Source organism: Eleutherodactylus coqui, chromosome 6 (genome assembly GCF_035609145.1).
Source record: "Eleutherodactylus coqui strain aEleCoq1 chromosome 6, aEleCoq1.hap1, whole genome shotgun sequence".
Taxonomy (NCBI): domain Eukaryota; kingdom Metazoa; phylum Chordata; class Amphibia; order Anura; family Eleutherodactylidae; genus Eleutherodactylus; species Eleutherodactylus coqui.
In genome coordinates this window covers 8675666-8688866 of record NC_089842.1, presented here as the reverse complement: position 1 = coordinate 8688866, position 13201 = coordinate 8675666, and the positions used below count along the sequence as shown (strand labels likewise).

Genomic DNA, 13201 nt, shown 5'->3' with positions numbered 1-13201 from the left:
CCCATTTCCCTCTGCGGTTGAGAGCGTCTCCGCCGCTCATACGCAATGTTAAGGGCAAAGGAACATTCGCATCCATCGACTTCAATAGGGGCCGTCCGCGCTAAAATAGAGCATGCTGCGATTTATCTTCCGATCACGGAATACGCACCTGCGAGCGTGAACAGAAAATAAAAGATACACGGCTTTCAACGCTGGCATTTTACATTGGACGGCGATTGCGAATATGAGACCCCCTCCTTAGGAGGACGTGAAAGTTTATTAAAGGGGTTGTCTCATGAAATACCCCTACTCCCTTCCATTGAATTCAACAGAAATCCAATTGCTCTTCAGTTGGTGCATTCTGCCAGTATGGGTGGGAAGCGGTCATGTGACAGGCCTAGAACCCACGATGGGTTAAGCCACACGTGGAGGAATGATGCCATGGCGCGCTGCTCTGTGAATGGAAAGTCTTAAGGGGGTCGTTGAGGTTGAGGCAGGGCATCTCAGCCGCCTGTAAGCATGCTGCTGCAGCCAATGACAGGGCTCCGTGACGACAGCCGAGTGCTGTCATTGGAGGCAGGTAAACGGGACGTCACAGACTGACTGCAGTCGGTAAACACAGCGGTTACCGAGCCATGAAGTCTGTAGAAACACCGTGCCCCCAATAATGGCTAAGTTGTAGGGGTTTTCCCCCATTTCGCCCCACCCTGGAAACGTCTACTGCATTACGAGGGACGTTCAACAGATGAAAACCGCCGGCGTCCCACGAACCCTCCTGAACATGAAGATACTTTGTTTCGCTGTTCCCCGAATACATTCCCTTTGTTCCGCTGCAGGGCTGACAGCTGAGAGAATGCAATCAGCTGTTCTCAGCTCTCTGTGGGCAGAGCACAGCGTGCGGTCCTGCTTATCAGCTGTTATGCTATACAACTGTTTTCAAGCAGCACTGAAAACCATAGTTTAGCAGAAAACTGAAAGATGTGTACATTTACACCCAACGATTATGGCTCAAAAGATGACTTGTGTGAATTTTGAGCGATAACCGTGTCTAAATGGGCCCTTATTTGGAAGGCTATAGGAGCTAATGATAATTAAGTTGTTGTGCTGATGCATCATGGGATACATGTGAAAGCAAAACCTTTCAGCATCAAGATGGGGCTGTACTGCAGGGAAGCGGTTGGAATAGACAGAGACCTCCAGAGTGTGAAGGGGGCAGGGATGGAGAAATATGTGATTTTGCCGGAGTAGCCCTTAGCGGAAAAAACCCAAAACACATGTAACATCTTGGTGGTGGGCGGGCCGCGCTGCCCCCTTCACATAGCGGGCCGCACTGCTGCTTCTGACAGGCCGGCAGCTACTGACTGATTGGCTCGGGGTCCGAAAGATAGATGTGATGCAGGCCTTAAACGACTGTATACACTTTGGGTGCATGACAAGCACTTGGATTGTAACACATGTGATACCCATGTGCGTTGCATGTCCTTGTAATGCCGATGCGTGATCCCTGTCTTTCGTGCACAAAGAAAAAAAAAGCCCACGGAAGGAGGCCCAATGTTTTCTTTAAAATGGCTCATCAATGATCAGTGAACGATGGAGCGCACCTGATATCCTCTGAGCACCCCTTCACTTCGGGTGACCGCCATCATGGCGTACGCCACAACTTCCATCTTTGCATCTCAAAAAGGACAATTCGCGACACACAAAATCGGTGCCAATCCCCATGTGGTTTCTGCTGTTGGTCCGCAGTAGCCATGTGTACAAGCAGGCGCCACGTCCCAACGTAACCCGAATGGTTGCACAACGTTACAGATAACGGGTGTTTGTCGCAATCATCAGTGTCCATAACAATCAGGTGTCATCAGCGCCAACACCTCGGTATGTGGGAGCAGAGGACGTCTTAATCCAAGTAAAGCACCCTGAGCAGCGGCTGCATAGAACGGCTGGGCAGCAGCGGAGGCCTTACTTTAGCAGCATGTTTTTGGTTGCATCATCGAACTGCCAATGTGTGCTAGAACTGCTTACTGCTGCCCATCGGCTGCCATGTGCAGCCTCACCTGCCCACAGACCTGCAATGGGGTCTGCTCCACCCAGCTCCCCCATAAACATTCTACAGAGGGAGTGTGGAGAAAGTTGGAGGATCTCATAGACAGACGCGCGCGCACACACAGACGCGCGCGCACACACAGACGCGCGCGCACACACAGACGCGCGCGCACACACAGACGCGCGCGCACACACAGACGCGCGCGCACACACAGACGCGCGCGCACACACAGACGCGCGCGCACACACAGACGCGCGCGCACACACAGACGCGCGCGCACACACAGACGCGCGCGCACACACAGACGCGCGCGCACACACAGACGCGCGCGCACACAGACGCGCACGCACACAGACGCGCACACACACAGACGCGCACACACACAGACGCGCACACACACAGACGCGCACACACACAGACGCGCACACACACACACAGACGCGCACACACACACACAGACGCGCACACACACACAGACGCGCGCACACACACACAGACGCGCGCACACACACACAGACGCGCGCACACACACACAGACGCGCGCACACACACACAGACGCGCGCACACACACACAGACGCGCGCACACACACACAGACGCGCGCACACACACACAGACGCGCGCACACACACACAGACGCGCGCACACACACACAGACGCGCGCACACACACACAGACGCGCGCACACACACACAGACGCGCACACACACACAGACGCGCACACACACACAGACGCGCACACACACGCACAGACGCGCACACACACGCACAGACGCGCACACACACGCACAGACACACACAGACACGCACACACACACACAGACACGCACACACACACACGCACGCACACACACAGACACGCACACAGACACGCACACAGACACGCACACAGACACGCACACAGACACGCACACAGACACGCACACAGACACGCACACAGACACGCACACAGACAGACACACACACACAGACAGACACGCACACACACACAGACAGACACACACACACACACAGACAGACACACACACACACACAGACAGACACGCACACACACACAGACAGACACGCACACACACACAGACAGACACAGACACACACACACAGACACACACACAGACACACACACACAGACACACACACACAGACACACACACAGACACACACACACACACAGACAGACACGCACACACACACAGACAGACACAGACACACACACACAGACACACACACAGACACACACACACAGACACACACACAGACACACACACAGACACACACACAGACACACACACAGACACACACACAGACACACACACACACAGACACACACACAGACGCGCACACAGACGCGCACACACACACACAGACGCGCGCACACACACACAGACGCGCGCACACACACACAGACGCGCGCACACACACACAGACGCGCGCACACGCACACAGACGCGCGCACACGCACACAGACGCGCGCACACGCACACAGACGCGCGCACACGCACACAGACGCGCGCACACGCACACAGACGCGCGCACACGCACACAGACGCGCGCACACGCACACAGACGCGCACACACGCACACAGACGCGCACACACGCACACAGACGCGCACACACGCACACAGACGCGCACACACGCACACAGACGCGCACACACGCACACAGACGCGCACACACGCACACAGACGCGCACACACGCACACAGACGCGCACACACGCACACAGACGCGCACACACGCACACACACACACAGACACGCACACACACACACACAGACACGCACACGCACACACACACACAGACACGCACACAGACACGCACACAGACACGCACACAGACACGCACACAGACACGCACACAGACACGCACACAGACACGCACACAGACACGCACACAGACACGCACACAGACACGCACACAGACACGCACACAGACACGCACACAGACACGCACACAGACACGCACACAGACACGCACACAGACACGCACACAGACACGCACACACACACACGCACACACACACACAGACAGACACGCACACACAGACAGACACGCACACACACACAGACACAGACACACAGACACACACACACAGACACACACACACAGACACACACACACAGACACACACACACAGACACACACACAGACACACACACAGACACACACACAGACACACACACAGACACACACACAGACACACACACAGACACACACACAGACACACACACAGACACACACACAGACACACGTCTCATCGGGCCCAGCTGAAAATCGGCAGGTTTGGACGACAATTTAGTAATGTGTACGAACGGCCATTAGGTCATAAAAGTGCACAATGCTGAGACTTAAAGTGTACCTAAGTTTTCTACAACCCCCCAGGATCTCCCCCTCATTTGCTGCTGTTTGCCCCAAGTTTCATGTCTGTAAATTTTGATTTTCAGATGGCCTTCCCCCTTATTCTGCTGTTTGCTATCCAATTACAGAGAGGGGTGATGTAGCAGATTTAGCATTCTGCCAGTAGTTCACTGTCCTGACTTCCTTGTCCTTGCTTCCTGTGCAGCAAGGAAGCATTATCTGAATGCCCGCCCCTCTGATTTCCCAGAGTGATAAGCCAAATGGTTATTAAACACAGTATAATGTGTGCGCACACGCCCCCTGTAACAGCAGGAGAGGCAGAGACTATGGAGCTTGTTATCACAGTGTTTGCAGATCTGTCAGCCTGTGACGCACAAGGAGACGCCTGTGAAGATAGCTCCTTGCCTGTGTTACTAAAGAAGCTCTGTGCCCAATGACAAACAGTGGATTGCAGAGAAGCCAGAAGGGAGACCCCTAGTGGTGGCCACTTCAAATGTGACTTAAAGGGGTTGTCCCGCGAAACAAAGTGGGGTTATACACTTCTGTATGGCCATATTAATGCACTTTGTAATATACATCGTGCATTAATTATGAGCCATACAGAAGTTATTCACTTACCTGTTCCGTTGCTAGCGTCCTCGTCTCCATGGTTCCGTCTAATCTTCAGCGTCTAATCGCCCGATTAGACGCGCTTGCGCAGTCCGGTCTTCTCCTTTGCTGAATGGGGCCGCTCGTGCCGGAGAGCGGCTCCTCGTAGCTCCGCCCCGTCAAGTGTGCCGATTCCAGCCAATCAGGAGGCTGGAATCGGCAATGGACCGCACAGAAGCCCTGCGGTCCACCGAGGGTGAAGATCCCGGCGGCCATCTTCACAAGGTAAGTATGAAGACGCCGGACCGCGGGGATTCGGGTAAGTACTATCTGTTTTTTTTTTTTTTATCCCTGCATCGGGTTTGTCTCGCGCCGAACGGGGGGGCTATTGAAAAAAAACAAAACACTGTTTCGGCACGGAACAACCCCTTTAAAGTAGTAAAGCAAAAAAGTTTATAAAGCCAGTATATTACAGAGCTCGTCGATGTGCAGAAGTTGGCAGAAACGTTAGAGCCCCTTTAAACGTCTGGCACAACACCAATTTAAAATGGTAGATCGCACACCGGAAGGAAGAATCTACTGCAAATCAACAGCGCAATCTGCAGGTTCGGTTGCGGATTTTCATTAGTTTTCACATTGGATTTCACACGGCTCGAGAAGAAAACCGCCATAAAGATCCACAGACTGCGAACTAAAAACTCTGCGACACGAGATTAGTTCACGCCTCATCCACAAACCCGGTCTTATCAGCAGCCTCTGCGGTACTCGCGGACGTGACCGGACGCAACGCTGAACTGACGCACGGACGACAGAGATATGATCATCCAACAGACTGCGAGAGAAGGCGGAGCCATCGCTTCTCTATCAAGGCCACGTGGCGGTGGGCGCGGGCGCGGCGGGGGACAATCACATCTTTGAACGCACATTACCAATCATTGCCCGGCATTCTGACAACCACTAACGCTCGTCTGTTGTTCGTCTTTTCTGCGGCACATCTCCTCGTGTTCACGGGGGTCGTGCGGACAACATACGCTGCCGCCTAAGAACCGTCGCCTGATCATAGCTGGAAGCATCAGCCGTGGACCGTGACTCAGACATGTAATAAGCCATCAAATATGGATGTGAGACATTTCAGGTTACCGAAGCGACCGGGAAAACTGATTTTTTTCTCCACCCGTAGGCTTTAAAGGAAAGTCTGCCATCGCCATCCAGCATATCCCAGTTATTACACGGGACGCGTCAATAGCAGATGAATGTGTCGGAGGCTCCGTGGCGGCGTGAGGTGCCGGACAAAGAAAGTCACCAGACGGGTGCGGGAACCAAACAGCCCCCATTAGAGTCGATGGGGTCCGGTCGAAACAGATCGGATCCATCTCCCCACGGAACCATTCTTCCAGGGGATTCCGCTTTCCTGCTCCCATAACGGACGCCCCAGCACAGCTTGACTTTAGGCTCTCGCTCATGATCTGAAGGTTGCAGGTTCAATCCCTGCATGATTCAGGTAGCCGGCTCAAGGCTGACTCAGCCTTCCAACCTTCCGAGGTCGTTAAAATAAGTACCCAGCTTGTTGGGGGTTAATAAATGAATTGCCTGAAGTTGGCGCTATACAGCTGGGCGCACACAGAGGGGATTTGCTGCGGAATTTCAAATTTTCGCTTATGCGACAAAACAGCTGACAAGCGCAGTTATTGCGTTTATTGTTGCGTATTATCTGCGGTTTTTTGCATGGAATTTCCACAAGTTATGAAATCCACAGAACTTTTACAGTATTTCCAGCATTTTCAGCTGCGGTTTTTGCCATGTACATTCATGCCTTTGGACAAAAAAACGCCGCAGAAACGTCCAAAGAATTGACATGCTGCATCAAAAAAAAAAAAAGGTGACGCAACATTTCCGCACTGCGACAGAGCGCAAAAATTCTGCACTGCGAGAAGAGCTTTTTGCCAAAACACACGGACTTTGGCTTGCACCGCAAACGCAGCAAATTCGCCCACTGTGAACCCAGCCCAAAAAACAAGCCCCCTTTTATTTTGTTGAAGGCTTCCATCCGCTGAGAATCCACGGTCGTGCACTTCCCTTGTGGTATGAAAACGGGCAGAGGAAGCGGCTATCGGTTCGATGCCAGCTGGACTGGGCTCTCTCCGACTCCGTATGGCCAACTGCACTCCAAGTTGTTGACGGACATCTCTAGCTCGGAGGACCTGGAGACATCATGCATAAACCGAATGACTGTGCCGGCATGACGCCTCCTGCTCCAGCACACGCGTGTGACTCCATTGTGTCTACAGAAAGAACAGACGTGACGGTGCGTGTGCTGAAGCAGGAAGCGCGGCGCCATCAAAGTGGTTTAGAACTGGTGACGTCAATGAACATCCATGGACATGGGCGAGAGAACCTGGACTAGTTGGGCACTGGAACCGCCTACTGGACACTCGGATGGTCATTTGCATACCATGCCACTGTCTTAAAGGGCTATTCCCAAAATTGGCTTTTATCACCCATTCACAACATAAGTGATAGAAGTCTGACTGTTGGGAGTCACACTGCTAAAATCCTCACCGATCCCAAGAATATTTGTCTTGTGTCCCCCTCTTCTCACTGCGCCCCTCACAGTGAGGAGGAGACTGAAGGGAGCAACGACCACCCACGCATAGCGCCGCTCTACTCACTGCAATGGGGCTGTCGGACATAGCGGAGTACAATCGCTCTTATCTCTGGCAGCTCTACTGAAGATTCCGGAGCTCCACCGCGCATGCGCAACCGCAGCTCCATCCAACCAATCTCCTGCTCCCAGCAGTAATCAGAATGACGGCCACGCACCGAGTCGTTCCCAGGATGAGGGGGGGGGGGGCTCCCCTGTTCAGACTTTGGAGAGCTGATAAGTCTGTCCGGGTACAACCCCTTTAAAACAGGTTCAAACACAAAATATACGACTAATGTGGATGAGCGCCTGCTCACATCCCCATCGTTATACTCCATTTATCCGAAATTCAGAAACTTTCTACAGATCGGCAGCGCGGCGTTATTCCTGTCGGAAAAATTACATAAACTTTGACAATATTATAAATCATTGGACTCCATTGGCAACTGCGGTCATAACCGCAACCCGTAATGCCGGTGTGAACACGAACCTACTGCAGGTTCAGCCACGAGGGGCCATCCGACATCAAACTCCACAAGTTTTCCCGACGCAGCTTCCATATACGGCAGCTACTGGATACACGCGCCAATCCAGCGTCACTACGGCGGCACCCAGGCGCAATAGTTAATATGAATATAACAGGACGGGTCTGTGCGGCCGCATTCTGTCGGCGCTGTGTACATGCTGGTAGCAGAGAAACTCCTAACGTGACCAGATCCCTCCTGGCCCCCCGGGGTCACACTTGGCACGCAATCTCCAAACCCAGAAAGGCTCCTCTGGTGGCGGATCATCTTCAAAAAGGATCGGGGTATTAAAAATAAATAAAGTCAAAACACTTTCCTGCTTTTTTCGCCAAGACTTGACAGAACGGACCGGGGGGCTCATCTAGGGGCGGGCCGTTTACTGTGAATGGAGGCGGACGGTCCGGAAGGATCCTCGACTCGCTCGGCCTCCGTTTACTGAGTGATGCTCGACCTGTGCAAAAACTTATCGTTGGGACGAGCCGTCGGGCATCTGCGCCCTGCAGGTCCTTCCTTGTAAGAGGGCCCATGCTCTTACTATCACCAGGAATGCTGGGAGGATCACCTGACCACAGTCACCAATCACAATACATTATTTTTAACTTCAACCTTCGATCTCAGATCAGACGATTTGGTTTTACAAGTCTTGGATCAAAACGTGTTGGAGCATCTCGTAGTCCTTAAACCAAGTTCAGCCGCCGATCGCAGTCTGACTAATCCCGGATCAGCAGCGTGGTTCATGCAACCGGCCCGTGGCGGCAGATACACGCAACGGATTCCTGCAGTCAACCTGAAGCATCCAATCAGGTGGATTTTGCTGCTGCAGATTACAGAACCGTATACACTCCCCGATCTGCCAAGGCTTCCCAGGTTCGCCGGCCGGTCCCCATTCTTCCAGCTCCGATAATGACCTTTACAGAAGTTATGTGCCGAGGCTTCCCGGAGGCCGGTCTCTGGTGTTCCGGCTCCAGTGATGACCTTTACAGAAGTTATGTGCCGAGGCTTCTCTGGTCCGCCGGCAGTTCTCCGTTTTTCCGGCTACTGTGAGGACCTTTACAGAAGTTACGTGCCAAGGCTTCTCTGGTCTGCCGGCCGGTCTCTGGTGTTCCGGCTACTGTGATGACCTTTACAGAAGTTACGTGCCGAGGCTTCTCTGGTCCGTCGGCCGGTCTCTGTTTTTCCGGCTACTGTGAGGACCTTTACAGAAGTTACGTGCCGAGGCTTCTCTGGTCCGTCGGCCGGTCTCTGGTGTTCCAGCTCCAGTGATGACCCTTACAGAAGTTATGTGCCGAGGCTTCCCGGAGGCCGTTGGCCGGTCTCTGGTGTTCCGGCTCCAGTGATGACCTTTACAGAAGTTACGTGCCGAGGCTTCTCTGGTCCGCCGGCAGTTCTCCGTTTTTCCGGCTACTGTGAGGACCTTTACAGAAGTTACGTGCCAAGGCTTCTCTGGTCTGCCGGCCGGTCTCTGGTGTTCGGGCTACTGTGATGACCTTTACAGAAGTTACGTGCCGAGGCTTCTCTGGTCCGTCGGCCGGTCTCTGGTGTTCCGGCTCCAGTGATGACCTTTACAGAAGTTATGTGCCGAGGCTTCTCTGGTCTGCCGGCCGGTCTCTGTTTTTCCGGCTACTGTGAGGACCTTTACAGAAGTTACGTGCCGAGGCTTCTCTGGTCCGTCGGCCGGTCTCTGGTGTTCCGGCTCCAGTGATGACCCTTACAGAAGTTATGTGCCGAGGCTTCCCGGAGGCCGTCGGCCGGTCTCTGGTGTTCCGGCTCCAGTGATGACCTTTACAGAAGTTACGTGCCGAGGCTTCTCTGGTCCGCCGGCAGTTCTCCGTTTTTCCGGCTACTGTGAGGACCTTTACAGAAGTTACGTGCCAAGGCTTCTCTGGTCCGTCGGCCGGTCTCTGGTGTTCCGGCTCCAGTGAGGACCTTTACAGAAGTTACGTGCCGAGGCTTCTCTGGTCCGCCGGCCGGTCTTCATTCTTCTGGCTCCGATAATGACCTTTACAGAAGTTACGTGCCGAGGCTTCTCTGGTCCGTCAGCCGGTCTCTGTTTTTCCGGCTCCTGTGAGGACCCTTACAGAAGTTACGTGCCGAGGCTTCTCTGGTCCGTCGGCCGGTCTCTGTTTTTCCGGCTCCAGTGAAGACCTTTACAGAAGTTACGTGCCGAGGCTTCTCTGGTCCGCCGGCGGTTCTCCGTTCTTCCGGCTCCAGTGATGAAGCGGCGACATACGACTTCTGTAATGGTCATGTCCAGAGAAGCCTGAGTACGGGGCGGCAGACGATCGGTAAGGCGAGCCCGCAGTATTTCGACATGATTACGCCCCCCGGTGGACGTTGCTCCAGTCCGCAGGTAATTGCATTATTAGAATTTGATTACTTCTGTTAACAGGGAAAATCTGCAGCAATCTGATCTTTCCAGAACAGATTCCTGTGCAGACGAGATTTGTTACAGCGATTTTGGGGCGAGGGGTGTAGTAGTACCTGCAGTTCCTCTCTGCTGTACCCGGGGCTCATTTTCAGACATCCAATAGTGTTAGTAATTAACACTGATAGTGTTAGACTAGCGCCGCACTATACCGGCTCTCTGATTGGCCAGAGCTGCTCATGTGATCAGTACAGTGTGCATCAGGTTGTTAGAAAATTGCTGCAGCCGTTTTATATGGATCAAGATGGACCCCAGAAGCCTGGAGACCGCACGTTCCTCTACTACTGGCTCACCCCCTGGCGGTGCACTACACGTACCCATCAGCACTGTCATCAGCCCGGAGACCGCACGCTCCTCTACTACCGGCTCACCCCCTGGCGGTGCACTACACGTACCCATCAGCACTGTCATCAGCCCGGAGACTGCACGCTCCTCTACTACCGGCTCACCCCCTGGCGGTGCACTACACCTACCCATCAGCACTGTCATCAGCCCGGAGACCGCACGCTCCTCTACTACCGGCTCACCCCCTGGCGGTGCACTACACCTACCCATCAGCACTGTCATCAGCCTGGAGACCGCACGCTCCTCTACTACCGGCTCACCCCCTGGCGGTGCACTACACGTACCCATCAGCACTGTCATCAGCCCGGAGACCGCACGCTCCTCTACTACCGGCTCACCCCCTGGCGGTGCACTACACATACCCATCGGCACTGTCATCAGCCCGGAGACCACACTCTCCTCTACTACCGGCTCACCCCCTGGCGGTGCACTACACCTACCCATCAGCACTGTCATCAGCCCAGAGACCACACGCTCCTCGGCGGTGCACTACACGTACCCATCGGCACTGTCATCAGCCTGGAGACCGCACGCTCCTCTACTACCGGCTCACTATACATACCCATCAGCCATACATCGATGGAGACAATAACCAGACGCCCCTGGCGACCTCACGTCAGACCTGCAGACTGCAAACCAAATACGTATTCTGCCAGCTCCACGGACCGCGGTGCGGACGCCCACGGCGGAAGGGTTATGGGCTTTAATTGCAGACTTGGATACGGCAGATCGGACGCGGCGCAGCACGGCTTTACACGCAAACTCAGCGACGACAAAGATTTTTTTCAATTCATAGCAAATGAGTTTATGCTGCAGACGTCAGTGAGAAGCGTGAACATGACTTCCGGAAGGTTCTTCCATCGCCGATGCACCCGCCCCCAAAGGGGATTTCACGCACCAAAACTACATATTTTGCACGCGTTTAAAAAAGCGCCCGAAGGCCGACTGACTTCTTCCACCTTCCGGCGTCTTCACTGCGTTTCTGCGGATTTCAGCGGCAAATACAGGAAACGCTGCGATTCTAGAAATGCGCAGATCTGAATACTCCAATGTAAATCCACGGGTCCCCGCCGTCCGTATAAAGTGCGTAATACAGAGCGCAAATACATCCGGGTGACGGAACCCTCAGGGGGCGGTCAGACCCCTCACAGAATTGGCGTAATTTACGGGCAGACTTTGCTGCAGACTCCCCGGCGGCGCAGCGAGGGGTGAGGCGTGCGGATCAATTGTTACAGTCTACTTTGGCGCAGCCGCAAGACGCGCGCAGCCACAAGACACGGTGCATCCGGACAGAAACCGTCATCGGATTTGCAGGCAGAAAATCCGCAGCGCGTTACCATAGCGACAGCGCGGACAACAAGTTGCGTCTGAGTGCTGCGGGGGAAAAAAATCTGCAGAAACTGCGCTGCGGCCGTCCGCCATCTCTGTGGCGCAAATGTGCCAGGACATTGGCGCTCGTCCGTGAGCGCGGCTGAGGATTCGCCAACGTGTTGACGACTGTCGATCTGATGTGCCTTTCGGACCAGGATCCGCCATGCGTGAGCGCGACGCTCCGCAGCGGTTACCGCAGTCACGGACACAAGTATTGCGCGGCGCAGTGATGTGGTAGTCGCCATCGCAGTGACCGGCAGCATGCAGCTCTGGGCGGGACTGCAGGTGGTCGGCCGCAGCTGCTGCAGCACATCACAGTCACTCCCATCCTGTCACCCCGGCGGCTGCAGGAGGCCAATGACCGGCACAAAGGAGAAGCAATCCCGGGATGTCAGCGAGAAATGTCACGTCACGTCCCCGGCAGCCACTACCTGTCCGCTGAGCCTCCGCGGCGGCCTCTGCTGTCCCTCCGCCTCCTCCGACCGCGGCCTCCCCGCTGCTGTCTCCGCTACACGGCCAGCAAGCAGCGGTATACGCCCCAGAGCCCGCGCCCTTTCACCCCCGGAAGGAGAAGGAAAGGAAGCAGCTCGTTTACTGGCAGCGTTACACAACACGCCGCCGCTTCCGCCCTTGGCGTGACGTCACTTCCGCCGCACCTAACTGAAACCATACAAAGCTTTATTAACAAGGCGCAGCTTCAGGGTCACACTTTACGTCCTGCTGCGGTCACTTCTGCGGTTTAGTGCAAAGATAATAAAGTCCATTATAAAATTCTTTGGCCATTGATGTTTGCTGAGGGGTTGGCGGTTTTCCATTGTCCGTGACATTTCTAAGATGACGATAAATCTTACATGTGATAAAAAACAATGTAGGAAAAACCCTAAAAACCTGCGTGTAAATTGCGGCGCTGCTCAGCGGTTTTTCC

The 13201-nt window shown here is 54.3% G+C and overlaps 1 protein-coding gene across 5 annotated transcripts in view; it reads right to left on the bottom strand.

Annotated features, from left to right (window-relative positions):
• LOC136631795 (epsin-1-like) overlaps positions 1 to 12857 on the bottom strand; it is a 70474-nt gene extending 57617 nt beyond the window's left edge. For all 5 annotated transcript variants that reach the window (XM_066606155.1, XM_066606159.1, XM_066606158.1 and 2 more), the window contains exon 1: positions 12708 to 12857. The gene's annotated coding sequence lies outside the window, so the exon portion shown is untranslated. The remainder of the gene's footprint in view (positions 1 to 12707) is intronic.
• Between the last annotated feature and the right edge of the window lie 344 nt (positions 12858 to 13201).